At 47.8% G+C, this 14,670-nt stretch overlaps 1 non-coding gene across 1 annotated transcript; it reads left to right on the top strand.

Annotated features, from left to right (window-relative positions):
* Positions 1–5,195: 5,195 nt before the first annotated feature.
* Positions 5,196–12,902, top strand: LOC105051913 (uncharacterized). The gene is made up of 4 exons (XR_012134204.1): positions 5,196–5,361; positions 10,836–11,133; positions 12,202–12,309; positions 12,622–12,902. It is a non-coding gene; the product is annotated as an uncharacterized protein (transcript).
* Positions 12,903–14,670: the final 1,768 nt, after the last annotated feature.

Here is a 14,670-nt window from a genome sequence, read left to right as displayed (position 1 = left end):
ATACCGACGTATTCGCTTGATCGACGGTGGATATGCCGGGAATTCCCTCAGAGACGATGATCCATCGACTCAACATTGACCCATCAGCGAGGTCGATAAGGCAGAAGAAAAGATCTTTCGCTCCAGAAAGACAGAAGGCCATCGACGAGGAGGTGGATAAGCTACTCGAGGCGGGCTTCATCAGGGAGACCACTTACCCCGATTGGCTCGCCAACGTGGTGATGGTGAAAAAAGCCAGCGGAAAATGGAGAATTTGCATCGACTACACCGACTTGAATCGAGCCTATCCAAAGTACAGCTTTCCACTTCTGAAGATTGATCAGCTGGTGGATGCGACGTCCGGCTACCGACTGCTCAGCTTCATGGACGCCTTCGCAGGGTACAATCAGATCCGGATGGCGCCCGAGGACGAGGAACACACCGCCTTCGTGACCGCCAAGGGCCTCTACTGCTACAGAGTAATACCGTTCGGATTGAAAAATACTGGCGCCACCTACCAACGGCTGGTTAACAAGGTCTTTAAAGATCAGATAGGGCGCAACATGGAAGTGTACATCGACGACATGCTGGTAAAGAGTGCGCAGATCTTGGATCATGTCCAGGATCTCGAAGAAACCTTCCACACTCTACGACGACAACGGATGAAGCTGAACCCGACTAAGTACGCTTTCGGAGTGACCTCGGGGAAGTTCCTAGGATTCCTCATCTCACAGCGGGGAATCGAGGCTAACCCCGAGAAGATCAGGGCCATCATCGACATGCGACACCCGGACACCAAGAAGGAGGTGCAGTAGCTCAACGGGAGGATCATCGCACTCAGCCGATTCATTTCTCGGTCGGCTGAGAGGTGCCTCCCGTTCTTCAAAACCTTACGACAGGCCAAGCGGTTTTCTTGACCGGACGAGTACAGGCAAGCCTTCGAAGAACTGAAGAGGTACCTGGCCTCTCCGCCGCTCCTCGTGAGACCGGAGGTCGGGGAGGTCCTGTACCTTTACCTGGCTACTTCTCCGGAGGCAGTTAGTTCGGTGCTCGTCCGAGAGAACGAGAACCGGGTCCACCAACCGATATATTATATCAGTAAGGTACTCCACGAAGCTGAGACTCGATACTCGAAAGCAAAAAAAATAATTTTTGCTCTAGTCATTTCGGCACGGTGGCTCCGTCCGTACTTCCAGGCACACGCCATCATAATCCTCACCGACCAGCCCCTGAGAGCCATCTTGCACCGCTCCGACACATCAGGAAGGCTGGCGAAATGGGCCGTGAGACTGAGCGAATTCGACATCCAATACCGGCCACGACCTGCCCTCAAAGCTCAGGTTTTGGCCGACTTCATCGCCGAATGCCCGACGACCGACCTACCGTCGAGGGAGGAAAGCCCGACGGAGGTCGGGACCCGCGACTGTGACCCCGATTCGACCTGGGTGTTGCATATCGACGGAGCTTCCAATGCTCAGGGGAGTAGGGCCGGTTTCCTACTCACCAATTCGGAGGGGGTGGTTACTGAGCACGCCCTCCGATTCGACTTCAAGGCATCCAACAATCAGGCCGAGTATGAGGCGCTCGTCGCGGGTTTGAAATTAGCATTGGAGCTCGGGGTTGACCGACTCGAAGTCTTCTCCGACTCCCAACTGATCGTTGGGCAGATCAAAGGCGAGTTCGAAGCACGAGGTCCGACCCTGGTCAAATACCGCCAAAAAGTAAAAGATCTCATGACGCCCTACGAATACTTCGAGATCTCCCACATCCCCAGAGCGAAAAATGCTCGGGCCGACGCGCTCTCCAGGCTCGCGACGTCCGACTACGGTGCCTTGGACCGGATGTTCGTGGAAAGTCTTGAACGGTCGAGCGTCGACGAGGTTGGAGAAGTACTGTAATTAGTGGCGGAGCTGAGTTGGATGGATCCGATTGCTCACTACCTGACTGACGGATCTACCCCCGAAGACCCTGCGGAGGCCAAATGACTCCAGTGGACGGCTTCCCAGTACGTAATGATTGACGGCCGACTGTACAAAAGGTCATTCTCTCTTCCCTTGCTGAAGTGCCTGGGGCCGACTGACGCGGACTATGCCCTCAGAGAGGTACATGAAGGAATATGTGGTGATCACTTGGGAGGCAAGTCCTTGGCTTACAAAGTCCTGCGACAGGACTACTACTGACCCACTATAAAGAAGGATGCTGCTGAATTGGTTAGGAGGTGCGAGCCATGCCAGAAGTATGCCAACATACAACACCGACCCACCAACCAGCTCGCTCCGGTCATCGCCCCGTGGCCCTTCGCCCAGTGGGGAATCAACATACTCGGACCTTTTCCCCCGGCGTCCGGACAACGAAAATTCATCGTTGTTGTGATCGACTATTTCACTAAATGGGTGGAAGCCGAACCCTTAGCACAAATCACCGAGCGGAAGATGGAAGACTTCATACAAAAGTCCATCATCTTTCGGTTCGGACTGCCGAACACCATCATTACCGACAATGGGCGACAATTCGACAATCGGGACTTCAGAGACTTCTGCACAAGGTTTCACATCACACACCGACTAACCTCGGTCGGGCACCCACAGTCCAATGGCGAGGTCGAGGTGACCAACCAGACCATATTGCATGGGCTCAAAACCCAACTGAATGATGCCAAGGGCCTCTAGGTCGAAGAGCTGAACTCCGTCCTATGGGCATACCGGATGACATCCCGTATCCCGACCGGAGAATCACCTTTCAGCTTGGCCTATGGAACGGAAGCCATGATCCCGTTGGAGATCGGAATGCCATCAACTAGGGTCAAGCAATATCGTGAGCCGGATAACTCCGAGTGTCGGAGGGCCGACTTGGACCTTTTGCTCGAGCTCCGCCGCGAGGCCCAACTTCGTATGGCTTCTTACCGACAAAAGATGGCCCGATATTACAACGTCAGGGTAAACCCAAAGCTCTTTCGACCTGGAGACCTGGTCTTGAGGAAGGTGGAAGTCTCAAAGCCCCTGGATCAGGGAAAACTGTCTCCGAACTGGGAGGGACCCTACAAGGTAGCTGATGCCTACGGACCGAGAGCTTACCGACTGAAAACCCTGGAAGGGAAACCCGTTTCCCGAACCTGAAATGCTAACAATCTGAGGTTGTACTATCAGTGAACTCTGTACCCCCCATTTGGAATACGAACTCAGTTTAAACTCCGGAGCTTGGAGTTTCGACTTTTCGACTGTGGTTCGGCGCTCGCCAAGGAATGCGAGCCCCCGATGTCCCAACACGGACTTAACGTTTTACTGCGGGTCATCGGACTGACCACCGACGGTGTGTCGAACGTTTGAAGGACCGACGCGCTTGCGAAAATGGGAGTTACACCCCTTCTACAACTTTCGGCTAGAACGTTCGGGCAGAACGATCAGCCGACTCGCCGACCCCGCTCCGATCGGGAAAGGAAAAAGCGCCGACGCAACCAACGCTGCGTTCACGACTTACCGACCGGGTCGAAGTCGGTCGAAGGATATTCGGCTTACCACCGTTTATCACACGGCGCTACACAAGCGCCCGACCAAAGTTTGGGTGAGGGGAACTTGACTTACCATCGCCTTCCCGATCAGACGCGTTGACTCAGCGCGCTCGTGCCCTAAAGTCGGTCGACCCCCGACTCACGAAATGACGGTCGACCCCCGACTCACGAAAGGACGGCTTGCGTTCGACTCTGGCATTCGGTTTGCAGCCCAACGATGGATGTTCGGTCTAGATCCTGAGACGGGCGATCAGTGGTCGGGGTTCGTCTTGCTTACCTCACACTGAACCGCCGACTATCTCAACTAACGACTCGGGATGACGATTGGGTGTCCTAGTGCGGCACGCCAAGGCGGCTCCCTCCGACCTTATGACCCCGCGATTACAAACACATTCCAGCAGGCAAGATAAGGAAGTCGAAAGAGAAGCTAGAAAGTTCTTAAGTTCATTCGGTTACAAAATCGGGCCGAAGCCTGGTTACAAGTGTGCTAAGAAAAACAGAGACGATAAAAGCAGACGAGGCCGCGATCATCCTTCGGAGTCAATCTCTTCGATTGACAAAAGCTCGGGGATGACCGGTGTATCCACCGCGATCGGCACTGGGTCGACGGTCGAAACAGGATCGTCGGTCGGCACTGGACTGGCGGTCGGTGCCGAATCACGGGTCGGGGCCTGGCCAGAAGTCAGGGCCATCTCTCCTTCGGCAATCTGTTCCGGGACGGCCTCTCCCGCCACGGCGACGTCTCCCGACGACGGGTCGGCCATCTTTTCCGTGGCTTGGTCCTCGACCCCCGGTGGGACGATGCCGCTGAGGTCCAGCTCTGGGTACAGGGCTTGGACTGCGTCCCGACCATCCTCGTACCCCACCCGGTACGATGCGAAGTCGGACTCCAGTAACTCCTCTCGGTACTGGTCGGAGCCACGAAAGTCGTCCACCGCCCGACTCGCCGACTCCTTCGCCGACCTTGCCTCCGCTTCCGCCCGATCGAGAGAGTCCTTCGTCGACTCCGCCTCTGCCTTCGCTATGTCGGCGTCGGCCTGGGCAATTGACAGGTCCTCCTCAGCCTTGACGAGATTCTCCAGGCTGACCCGGAGCTGCTCGCGTTCGGTCTTGAGCTCGACGGCGAGGCCGTCCCGCTCGTGCCGCAGACGGTGCGCAGTCCGACCCTTGCGCTTGGCTTCTTTTTGGGCCGACTTGAGCTCGGATCCGAGACGAGAGACCTCGTCCACCAACTTCGCCTCCCGGTCGGTCGACTGCTTCAGGTGTTCGACCAGCATCGCCCGGTCAGCTTCGACGGCCGCCGCCCTATCCTTCCAAGCCGTCCGGACGTTCTCGAACCTCCGGTACCCAACTTCAAGTTCGGACATGGTATAGATCAGCTGCGGACGCGGGCACTACGTCAGGAAAACGAAGTAATGAAAACACTAAGGAAAAAGGAGGCAAAGTAGAACTTACCCCGATCATGGTCGGGTAGAACGAAGATAGCATCTCGGTCACTTGCCGAGACCTCAGCACCTCCACATCGGCTGGGAGGAGGATCCCCTGGCACAGCCTCCTGGCCAGGTTGTGGTCGGCCAACGCCGACGCTCCTTCGGGGAACTGAGCGCCATGCGGCGTGGTGTGACTCCCCGATCTTGTGTCGTCAGCGGGGTCCATCGGGGCTTTCCCCCGATCGGCTACCCCAGCCAGTGGATCCGGTAAGAAGGGGATGCTCGAGTTTGATGCAGCACCCCCCGTTGCAGCTGCAGACGCCGTCGGATGGCGTTCGGGTTCCCGAACGGCGTCCGACGCCACTCCTATCGGCGAAGCCGCCGACGTTCCTTCGACCGCTTCCTCCGTCGGCCGCTCCTCCGGTTGCACCGTCAGAGCCGAGAGTGCGATCACCGGCTCCGACTGATCGGTCGCCGACGTCGCGACAGTCGGCACCGCTGCGGAGGGTTTCTTCGGCGGTCATGAAGGTCCGACCCCCGACGCCGGCCTCTTCCTCGCCGCATATTGTCGGATTTCAGCGTCGGTCGGTCTCATCCTCGGCGGTGTCCCTGCGATACCGACAGAAGGATTAATATATGCACGAGAACGAAGGCCAAATAAAAAGACAACCGATGGATCGAGCGATACCTAGACGGGGGACCAAGCTCAGGCCAGCGTCATAGAGGGCTTGTTCGGTAACAAGCTCTCTCTGCTTCGGGACCGACATGTCCTTGAGTCGGTGGAAGTCCTCCCGGTTGTCTGCCTCCACCCGGCTGTTCTCGTTCGCCTCGGTTCGGGGCGCGCCCCAATGAGAAGGGAAGCCCCAGGGAGAAGAAGAAGAAACAAAGAAAAACTGGTTCTTCCACCCGTGAATGGACGATGGAAGGTCAGTGATGAAGGAAAGACCCTTCCGGGGGTTGAAGAGCCACCACCCTTGGGCCTTAGGGTGGGGTCGAAGGACAAAAAATGTCTGGAAGAGAGAGATACGAGGGTTGGTCGGCAGAAGCTGACACAACAAGGCGAAGCTGATTATTAGCCAAACAGAGTTCGGCGCTAGTTGCGTTGGACAAAGTCCGTAATAATCCAGCAGATTTTGGATGAACTTCAGAATCGGGAGCCGAAGACCAGCCCGGAGGTCCTCGACGTACAGTGCCACCTGGCCCGCCGGTGGGTTATTAACCCGACCGCCGACCCCCGGGGCGGAAAGTTGGAACTGCTCCGGGATATGATACTGATCCCGAAGCCGATCAACATTCGGCTCCGAAAGCGAGGAAATCTCAACTTCCGGAGTCGACCGAGGGTCATCGATCGGGTTTCCCGACCGAGCCCCCTGAGATGAGTTTCCAGCCATAACACCGGAACCAAGAGGAAGACAAGACCAAAGGAGAAGGAGAAGGAAGAAAGAAGGTTTAAAGGAAAGCTAGGGCAAAACAGGAAGGAGCACGAACCCCGGGTGGACCCTTGCGAGAGCGGAAGAGGAGGCAGCTGCCGGCGACGACGGAAGGACCACTTGGGCAGAGTCTCCGCAGCAAATCGTCAGGAATGAGGCTTCAAGCACCAGTGGCCCTATATATATAGGGCCATTCAACGGTCGAGATGACGCCGCACCGATCGAGATTTCTCGGATGGACGACACGTGATGGCATCCGGGCCCCCTTTCGGCCCGACAGTTCAGCGCACCCATCTCGGGAAGGCCACGCCGCCTTCATTAAATGTGAAGGACGCCGGTCCGATAACCCCTGACACGTGGCGGAAGGACCGCGATTCGGAATTAAATTACCCGCGATGATTCGCGTTCCCGATGGGACGCCTGACAGCGCCCCGCGCTCCCAGAACCGACGTTGGGCGGCGGTTTGCGTTCCTCAAAAGGCGCCGGACACCCGATCGCTTGACACCGAATCGTCCGGCACCCGATCGCCTGACACCGAATCATCCGGCACCCGATCGTCTGGCACCAGATTGTTTGACGTCCCATCATCGGACAATGGGACCCGACATCGACCTGCCCGAACCATCCGCCGGTGAAGTCGGCAAATCTGGTCCGGGACGCAGCGAGGAATCCACTCCTTTCGCCCAACGTCCCGCCTGCATGGAGACGCGGGCTAATACGACATCAGGCTCGGGAGTGGGGGGCCATCTGTTGGGATATACCGACCGATCGATCGGTCGATCGACCGACCGACCAGCCGATCGATCGACCGACCGACGGACCGACCAATAGTATGTCGGTCGGGCAGACCCTTTCCGCCCTCCCGACCGGCTACATCAGGGGGTCCGGTGTCCGGCCCTCGCGACATGCCCGACTGACCGTCGGAGGGGTCCGAATCTTCACCCGACGCCCCTCAGCCGGCCACCGACCTAAGATCGGTCGACTTCTCCAATCACCGTACTACCACCAGAGACTGTCAGTCCTGACAACAGCATACGGCACTGCCGCCTAAGGGCATTATCCCACCTAAGGCATGGGTCAATCCTAGCGAGTTGACAGCCCCACGGTGATGTGACACCTTCACGGCGACTCTGACAGTCTACAGTGAATTGACAATTCTTCAATTGTCCGTGCCATTAATGACGGTGCAATACCACGCTCCACTATATATATATCGGGGAAGGCAACAGTGCGGGGGGTCTTTCTGAAAACTCTCAGGCTTGCTCCTTTTTCTCTCTCTCTCGATTGAGCTCTCTGTCTTCATTTTACTGTTGCCCAGTTTTCTCCCTGACTTGACCGTTGGAGGGTCCCCGCCGGAGCCGCCTCCAATCAGTGTGGACTTTCTTTTTGCAGGTGCTCATTCCCGGCGACCAGGCGACGAGGGGATTGGCCGCAACAGATTTCGATCGGTCGGTCGGTCGGTCGGTCGACCGACCAGCCGATCGACCGATCGACCGACGAACCGACCGATAGTATGTCGGTCGGGCGGACCCTTTCCGCCCTCCTGACCGGCTACATCGGGGGGTCCGGTGTCCGGCCCCCGCGACGTGCCCGACTGACCGTCGGAGGGGTTCGATCTTCACCCGACGTCCCTCAGCCGGCCACCGACCTAAGGTCGGTCGACTTCTCCAATCGCCGTACTACCGTCAGAGACTGTCAGTCCTGACAACAGCATACGGCACTGCCGCCTAAGGGCATTATCCCACCTAAGACATGGGTCAACCCTAGCGAGTTGACAGCCCCACGACGATGTGATACCTTCACGGTGACTCTGACAGTCTACAGTGAATTGACAATTCTTCAATTGTCCGCGCCATTAATGACGGCGCCATACCATGCTCCACTATATATATATCGGGGAAGGCAACAGTGCGGGGGGTCTTTCCGAAAACTCTTAGGCTTGCTCCTTTTTCTCTCTCTCTCGATTAAGCTCTCTGTCTTCATTTCACTGTTGCCCAGTCTCCTCCCTAACTTGACCGTCAGAGGGTTCCCGTCGGAGCCGCCTCCGGTCAGTGTGGACTTTCTTTTTGCAGGCGCTCGTTCCCGGCGACCAGGCGACGAGGGGATTGGCCGCAACACCAATTAAATTCCATCTAATAAGTTTTATACCTAAAACATTATCTAGAACATTTTAGAATTTTAAGATATATGATATTTGATCATTTGTTTATTCTACTTCATTTCTGTGTCACCTTCCCACCTTGGTTGGAGGATGTCATACATTGCTGACCATCCAAAACAAAAGTTCCTATGTTCTGATGTAAATTACTGCATGTATTAATGATGTGCATGTTATAGTTATAAATGGTTCAATCATCTGGATGTGTTAAAATATTTGCAGAATAACTGAAGAAAGAGAGAGAAAATGTCCTTCATATTTCGGTTCAAATTATATTTGATACATCTCATGGGTTATATATACTAGTACACTCATGTTAACAAAGAAAAAATATTATGAGCCAATATGAGTTGTCATGTGATCTCTAAAATCATATGATCATCTAAAATCATGCGATCGTTAAAATCATATAATCTATAAAATTATGTGATCACGTAAATCATGCTAACACCTCCCCTCAAACTCAAGATAGTACTGTAGATGCCAACTTGTGTTTGGAAATCAAATTACAGATGTACTTAGAAACTAATGTGAAAAATCAGAAGCTAAAGTAGCAGCTCAGAAGCTGATGTAGTAAACTAAAAGTTGATATTGTAGCTCAAAAGTTGACATGATGATAGATTAAGAGTTGAAGTGGTAGTTTAAAAACTTAAGTGATAGAGCATAAGCTAGCGTAGCAGTATACAGACTAACATGATAGATCATGAGCTATCATAGAAGCTCAGAAATTGATGTAGTAGATCAGAATTGATGTAACAACTCAAAACAGTATGATAGACTGTGTGTCAAACTGATGTAATGGTACAAAACCTGACATGATATCAACAATTGACATAGCAGTTCAGGAGCCAACTTAGCAACTCAAAACTTGATATAGTAGACTGATGCTTTAAGTGACAAAATACAATCTGATATAGCACAACAGAAGCTAACATAGCAGCTCAAGAATGGATGTGGTAGATCAAGAGCTGACTTAACAAATTGATGTATTAAGCTGATGTGATGATGTAGATTTAATATGGTAGAACAGAAGCTGACCTAGCAGCTTAGAAACTAATGTAGCAGATCAGAAAGCTGAAGCAACAAACTGATATGTTTGGCAATGCTGATGTAGCTAACTGACATAGCGGATTGATAAGTCCATTGACACGGTTGATTAACATGACAAACTTTATCTATCAACGTGTCTGACTGACATGATAGACTAATGTGTTTGCTGATATGACTGATTGGCTTGCCTTAAAATGATATAGTTGACTAATATATTTGATAATATAGATCGTTGTATCTTATTAGTGGTTGACATAGCTCTTATATTATGATGATATGACAAAATAGTTGATGTGGCATGCTTTATAGCTGAATAGATGATGATGTTGCAGGATGTTGCGTTTTATCTATGTTGATATGGCAAAGTGACATGTTGGTCATTATGGCTACTTTATATGATGTGGCAATGAGAAGGTTATGATTGTGGTGAGGGTTGGTTCTAGGAGAGATGGTGGTCGAAGGTCGATGATCCTCATGGATGGAGGATCATGGAAAAGGAGCAAAAGACCTCGAGCTAGATAATAAGGAGCCTAAGGTAGCAAGTAAAATCGAAAATGGAAAGAAAGAGACCAAACAATGGTGAGGAGGGACGACAGAAGATCTGAAGACGAGGAAAAATACGATGGAGAGGAGTTGCAGATTCATCAAAAAAATAAAAAATCTTCGAGTATTAATCTATTGAAAAATAGAGGATCTACAAATTTACTGAAAAACAGAAGATCTGCAGGATTTAAAATAGAGATCAATAAATCAACAATGGAGATCTTCAAGACTCTTAGATATAATAATGATGGCCACAATATAAGCAGAAGAGATGATGGTAGCATATTAACTGATTGATGGATCTGATACCATATTAAAATATATGTAAAAGAAATGCAAAACAAGGAAGAAAGAGAGAGAAAAGGAGCTTTATATTTCTATTCTAATCACATTCATGTATTAGGATACAGACTCAATACAAAAAAAAAAGAAAATAGACATGCTAATAAAAAAAATTATAATGAGCTGATATGGGTTATTATGTGATTTCTAAAATCATGTGACCACCAAAAAAAATATGATCCTTAAAATTATATGATCTCTCTAACATCATGTGATCTCTAAAATTTTATAATTATTTAAAATCTTACGGTCCTTAAAATCATGCAAACAATAGCATTGAAGATTAAAAGTACAAGACTTAGTTAAATGGCCAGTCTCTCACCCGCCTCTTGCCAACCAACTGATTTGACCGACACCCACATTGCCGGCTGCTAAGTAGTCACATGTGTTTTCAGATCCTAAACCGTTGAAACGAGATCTTTGCGTTTGCGTTTCATCCAACTTTTGTTTGCCATCTCATTACACATCTAACGTTTCATGTCCGACTGTTACATTTCCCTTCGTATACAAAACAATCCAACCCTGCTTCCTTTCTTCTGCATTCACCGTTACTTCCTCATGTCCTCCGGGAGGGAATCGAAGAAGAAGAAGAAAGGCTCTGAGGTGGAGGTTCTTTCATGGCAGCAGAAGAAGCAGCTTGCTGACAGAGAAGAAGAGGCCATAGAAAGAGAAGTAAAGGAGCTCATCTCATGGGTACTTTCCGTTGCATTAATGTTCTCCATATACTTATTAAGAGCTTGGCTCTTGAACTCTATATTTGAACAACTATGACATTTCTCAATAGAAGATTTTACCAACTAGTAATTTTTTGCACTTTTTATTCTTCTTTTTTTCCCCTCTAATCATGGGGAAGTTAACATGTGGTCCTCAATTACGTACCACGCTATCATGCTTGAAGTTGAAATTAGAAGATAAAGAAATACCGTTTTCTTTTGATGAAAGAAGATAAAGAAATACATTTAACATGGGTACCATGTTTTCCTCAAGTAAAAAAAAAAAAAAAAAAATGCAGCAACCATGTTTTTTTCTCTTCTAAAAGATGCATTTTTGAAACAACAACTAACAAGTTCTTGTATCAAAGTCAAATCTCTTGGTCCTCCACTATTTATCATAAGGTATATATTGTGCATGCATTTTTAATGAAAGGTGGCACCAAGTGTAGTTGGTAAAAACTTTGGAGGTTAGTACTAAAAATTTTGGATTTTGAACACAAAAAAAAAAAAAAAATGGTACCAAAAATTTTGTCAAGAAAGGAAGAAAGAAAGGAATAATGTCAACAAAAGCAATCGATCATGCACCCTTTCTTTCACGCCCTTTGATGAAGAATTTGGGGAACAGAGTGCCTAAGATCAAAACCTTGCTATAAAAGGAGTTAATAAGGAGTTAACAATTCTATCAAAAAAAAAAAAAGAGTTAATAAGAAAAAAAAAATCAAGGACCTTGTTTTTGGAACTGCTATGAAATTCTTGATCAATTGATAACAAAATAGGCTCTTATTATGAAACCAAGAAATGCTTAAGAAATTATTACATTTTACAAGCTCTCATTCATGAAGAACCGCTCCGTAAATGCTGCAACATCGGACTAATGAGTCATCCTCCATACATTCATTGCTCTACTATTATGATCCAAGTTTTTGTTTTTCTACCAAATGAAGCTCCTAAAACTGACATACAAGATCTCTCTTGGCCATACATCTTAATATATTGTTGTTTCCTCAAAAATGTCTTTTATATCCATCAATTTTTTTTCGAATGGCAGACTAATCTGATTGAAGCCATGGATGATAACCAACTAAAGGAGTATCTGCAAAACAGGCCAGAAAGCTTGAAAAGTGTGAAGACAGGGAAGATTGCACCAAGCAAAAAGGTAAAATGAACCTATCAATCTAGCCAAACTGATGACTACCATTTTAGTCTGTACCTTGAGTATGCTTTGGATTGTTCTCTTCTGCTGCTTCTGTTCTACAGAATCAAAAGTAATCGTTTCCTTTACACTTCCTAAATGAAACTGGTAGATGAGCACCTTTTCTCTTCAGAGAAAAAAGAGGGATAAAAAAGAAGAAGAAAAGCTAATGGATTGATACCAATAAGATAATTTCATCATCTAAAAGTTTTTTGGGAACATCATTTAACTCAAATTAGTTATTCTCTCTAAAAGTGTTTGTAGAGAATGATGCAGGTGCAAAGGAATGCAAAACCCAGGTCTTCATCCTCTTCTTCTCAAGGGCTAATGGCTGCAATTTGGAAGTTTCATAAAGAAGAAGATGAAGAATCTTCAGTTCAGTAACGGGAAAGGGAACAAGTCTGAAATCCATCTAGTAATCTACTTCTCGTCACAACTTCAATCTATAACATTGTACCTGAGACAAAAGCAATCAATACTCTCAACTTCTTGAAAAAGGCAGCCTTTGTTTACTTTGTCTTGTATTTGTTTTACGTGTTGTTCTGTGGCACCTTACATTCTTAGAGCATTCAAATCAAGTTTGATATTTTGGACAAGCACACTGTAACACCGACACTGAAGAGGGAGCAAACAATGAAATTCCAGTTTTCTTTTATTAGAAGTATTTTAAAAAAATACAAGCTCCTCACCATTAAGGACAACCCAGAGTCTGGGCGGATTGCAAAGTGGGATTAGGGAAAAAATTACCTGCTTTCTAAGGTGGTGAGGGCTAAAGCAATCACATGAAATCCTTGGACAAATAGAGAGCAGGGTATTGAAGTTGTATCTCCACCTGAACGCTTGGCTTATCAGAGTGAATAACATGAAGTGCGGCAATCACCTGAAAGAAGGGGACAAAGCCTACAATTTATCCCTTACCAAAGAAGAATTAGACCAATTGTGAGACCATTTTTAAAGTAGTCATCTCCAAGTTTCATAGAAAAAAAAGAGGAGGAAAAAAGATACCGATCACTTGAGTGGACGGAATCATGGAACGATGGAGACCTGTACTATGTTGGGTTTGTTAGCTCTGTGAAATTATTTGATGATCCTTTCATCAACCCTTCTACTCCATCCCTTCATCACCTTTCCACTGCTCAACTGGAGAACGTCCGTAAGAAAACTCCTAGGTTCTGCTGTAAAAATCTTCATGTATTAATATTTATTATTATTTTGATGGAAAGGGAAACTTCATGTATTAATTAAGAATGTGCTTATTCTATATACTGAGGTTTCATTTAAATTATATAATACTGTAGTTTCTCACCTGCCTTATTACAACCAAACCGATTTAGTTTCTCACCTGCCTTATTACAACCAAACCGATTTGGCTGAAACCAGCATTGCAGGCTGTTAAGTAGTCACATGTTCTTTCAATTTCAGATCCCAAACCGTTGAAATGAGTTGCTTTGTTCAGTCCAACTTTTGCCTGTCCCAGTCTAATCATATGTTTAAATCTCACACCCAACCGTTACATTTGCCTGACTGACATAAATACCACACTCCAACCACACCTATTTTACTCTACATGCACCATTACTTCCTCTTCTGATAGTCATCTTCCAGTTCTCAGTGTTTTGAGTCCTGCTCCAATAACTGGAATTATCTAGTGGGAAGGTCTTGGGTGATGATGACGATGATCTTGTACGGCGCGAAACATCAAAATTCTTTCATAATCAGTGACTGAAGATTTTTAATGCGTGATCAAATGATTTAAAGTTAGTGGCAGAATCGGCATAAGATGATTTAACTGCATAACAGATCTATCCTTGTGCCCGACAGCAACTACTTTTGTCCGATGGATGTTAGTGTCTAATGAAAAAGGACTGCTGAAGTATCTGCAATGCTCTTTGATCGTGAAGAATGGATATTATTTCTTATGTTGCTATTGGGAAAACTAAGAAGTTGTATATCACTGTTCCTCAAGAATCAGCGGAGTTTATGACCAAGAAAAGCTCATTTATTTCATCCTCAAGTTGTCGGACCTTGCAGATGCCGTTCTTTGAAGTTTGAAGACCATTGTTTTATGTTGCTCAAGGAGTTCATCGCAGTATTGAAGTATTGCAAGTTCTCCAAGGAGATCGAATTATCAGTTAAAAGGGTATGCTTCGTTTTGTTACAAGAAATAATTTATCTGCAAACTTCAGAGGAACAAGTACACTTAGTTTTGACAAGCCTGCTCATGATTTTAACTTTACATTTAAGATGGGAAGAAACTCTGCATGGCATCATATATCCTAATGATTGAAGGCATTCATCAAATTCTTAAATTGAAAGCTGAAATCT

The sequence above is a fragment of the Elaeis guineensis genome, chromosome 9, assembly GCF_000442705.2.
Source record: "Elaeis guineensis isolate ETL-2024a chromosome 9, EG11, whole genome shotgun sequence".
NCBI lineage: Eukaryota > Viridiplantae > Streptophyta > Magnoliopsida > Arecales > Arecaceae > Elaeis > Elaeis guineensis.
Note: the sequence above shows the minus strand (reverse complement) of the source record. Positions and strands in the feature narration are given on the sequence as shown.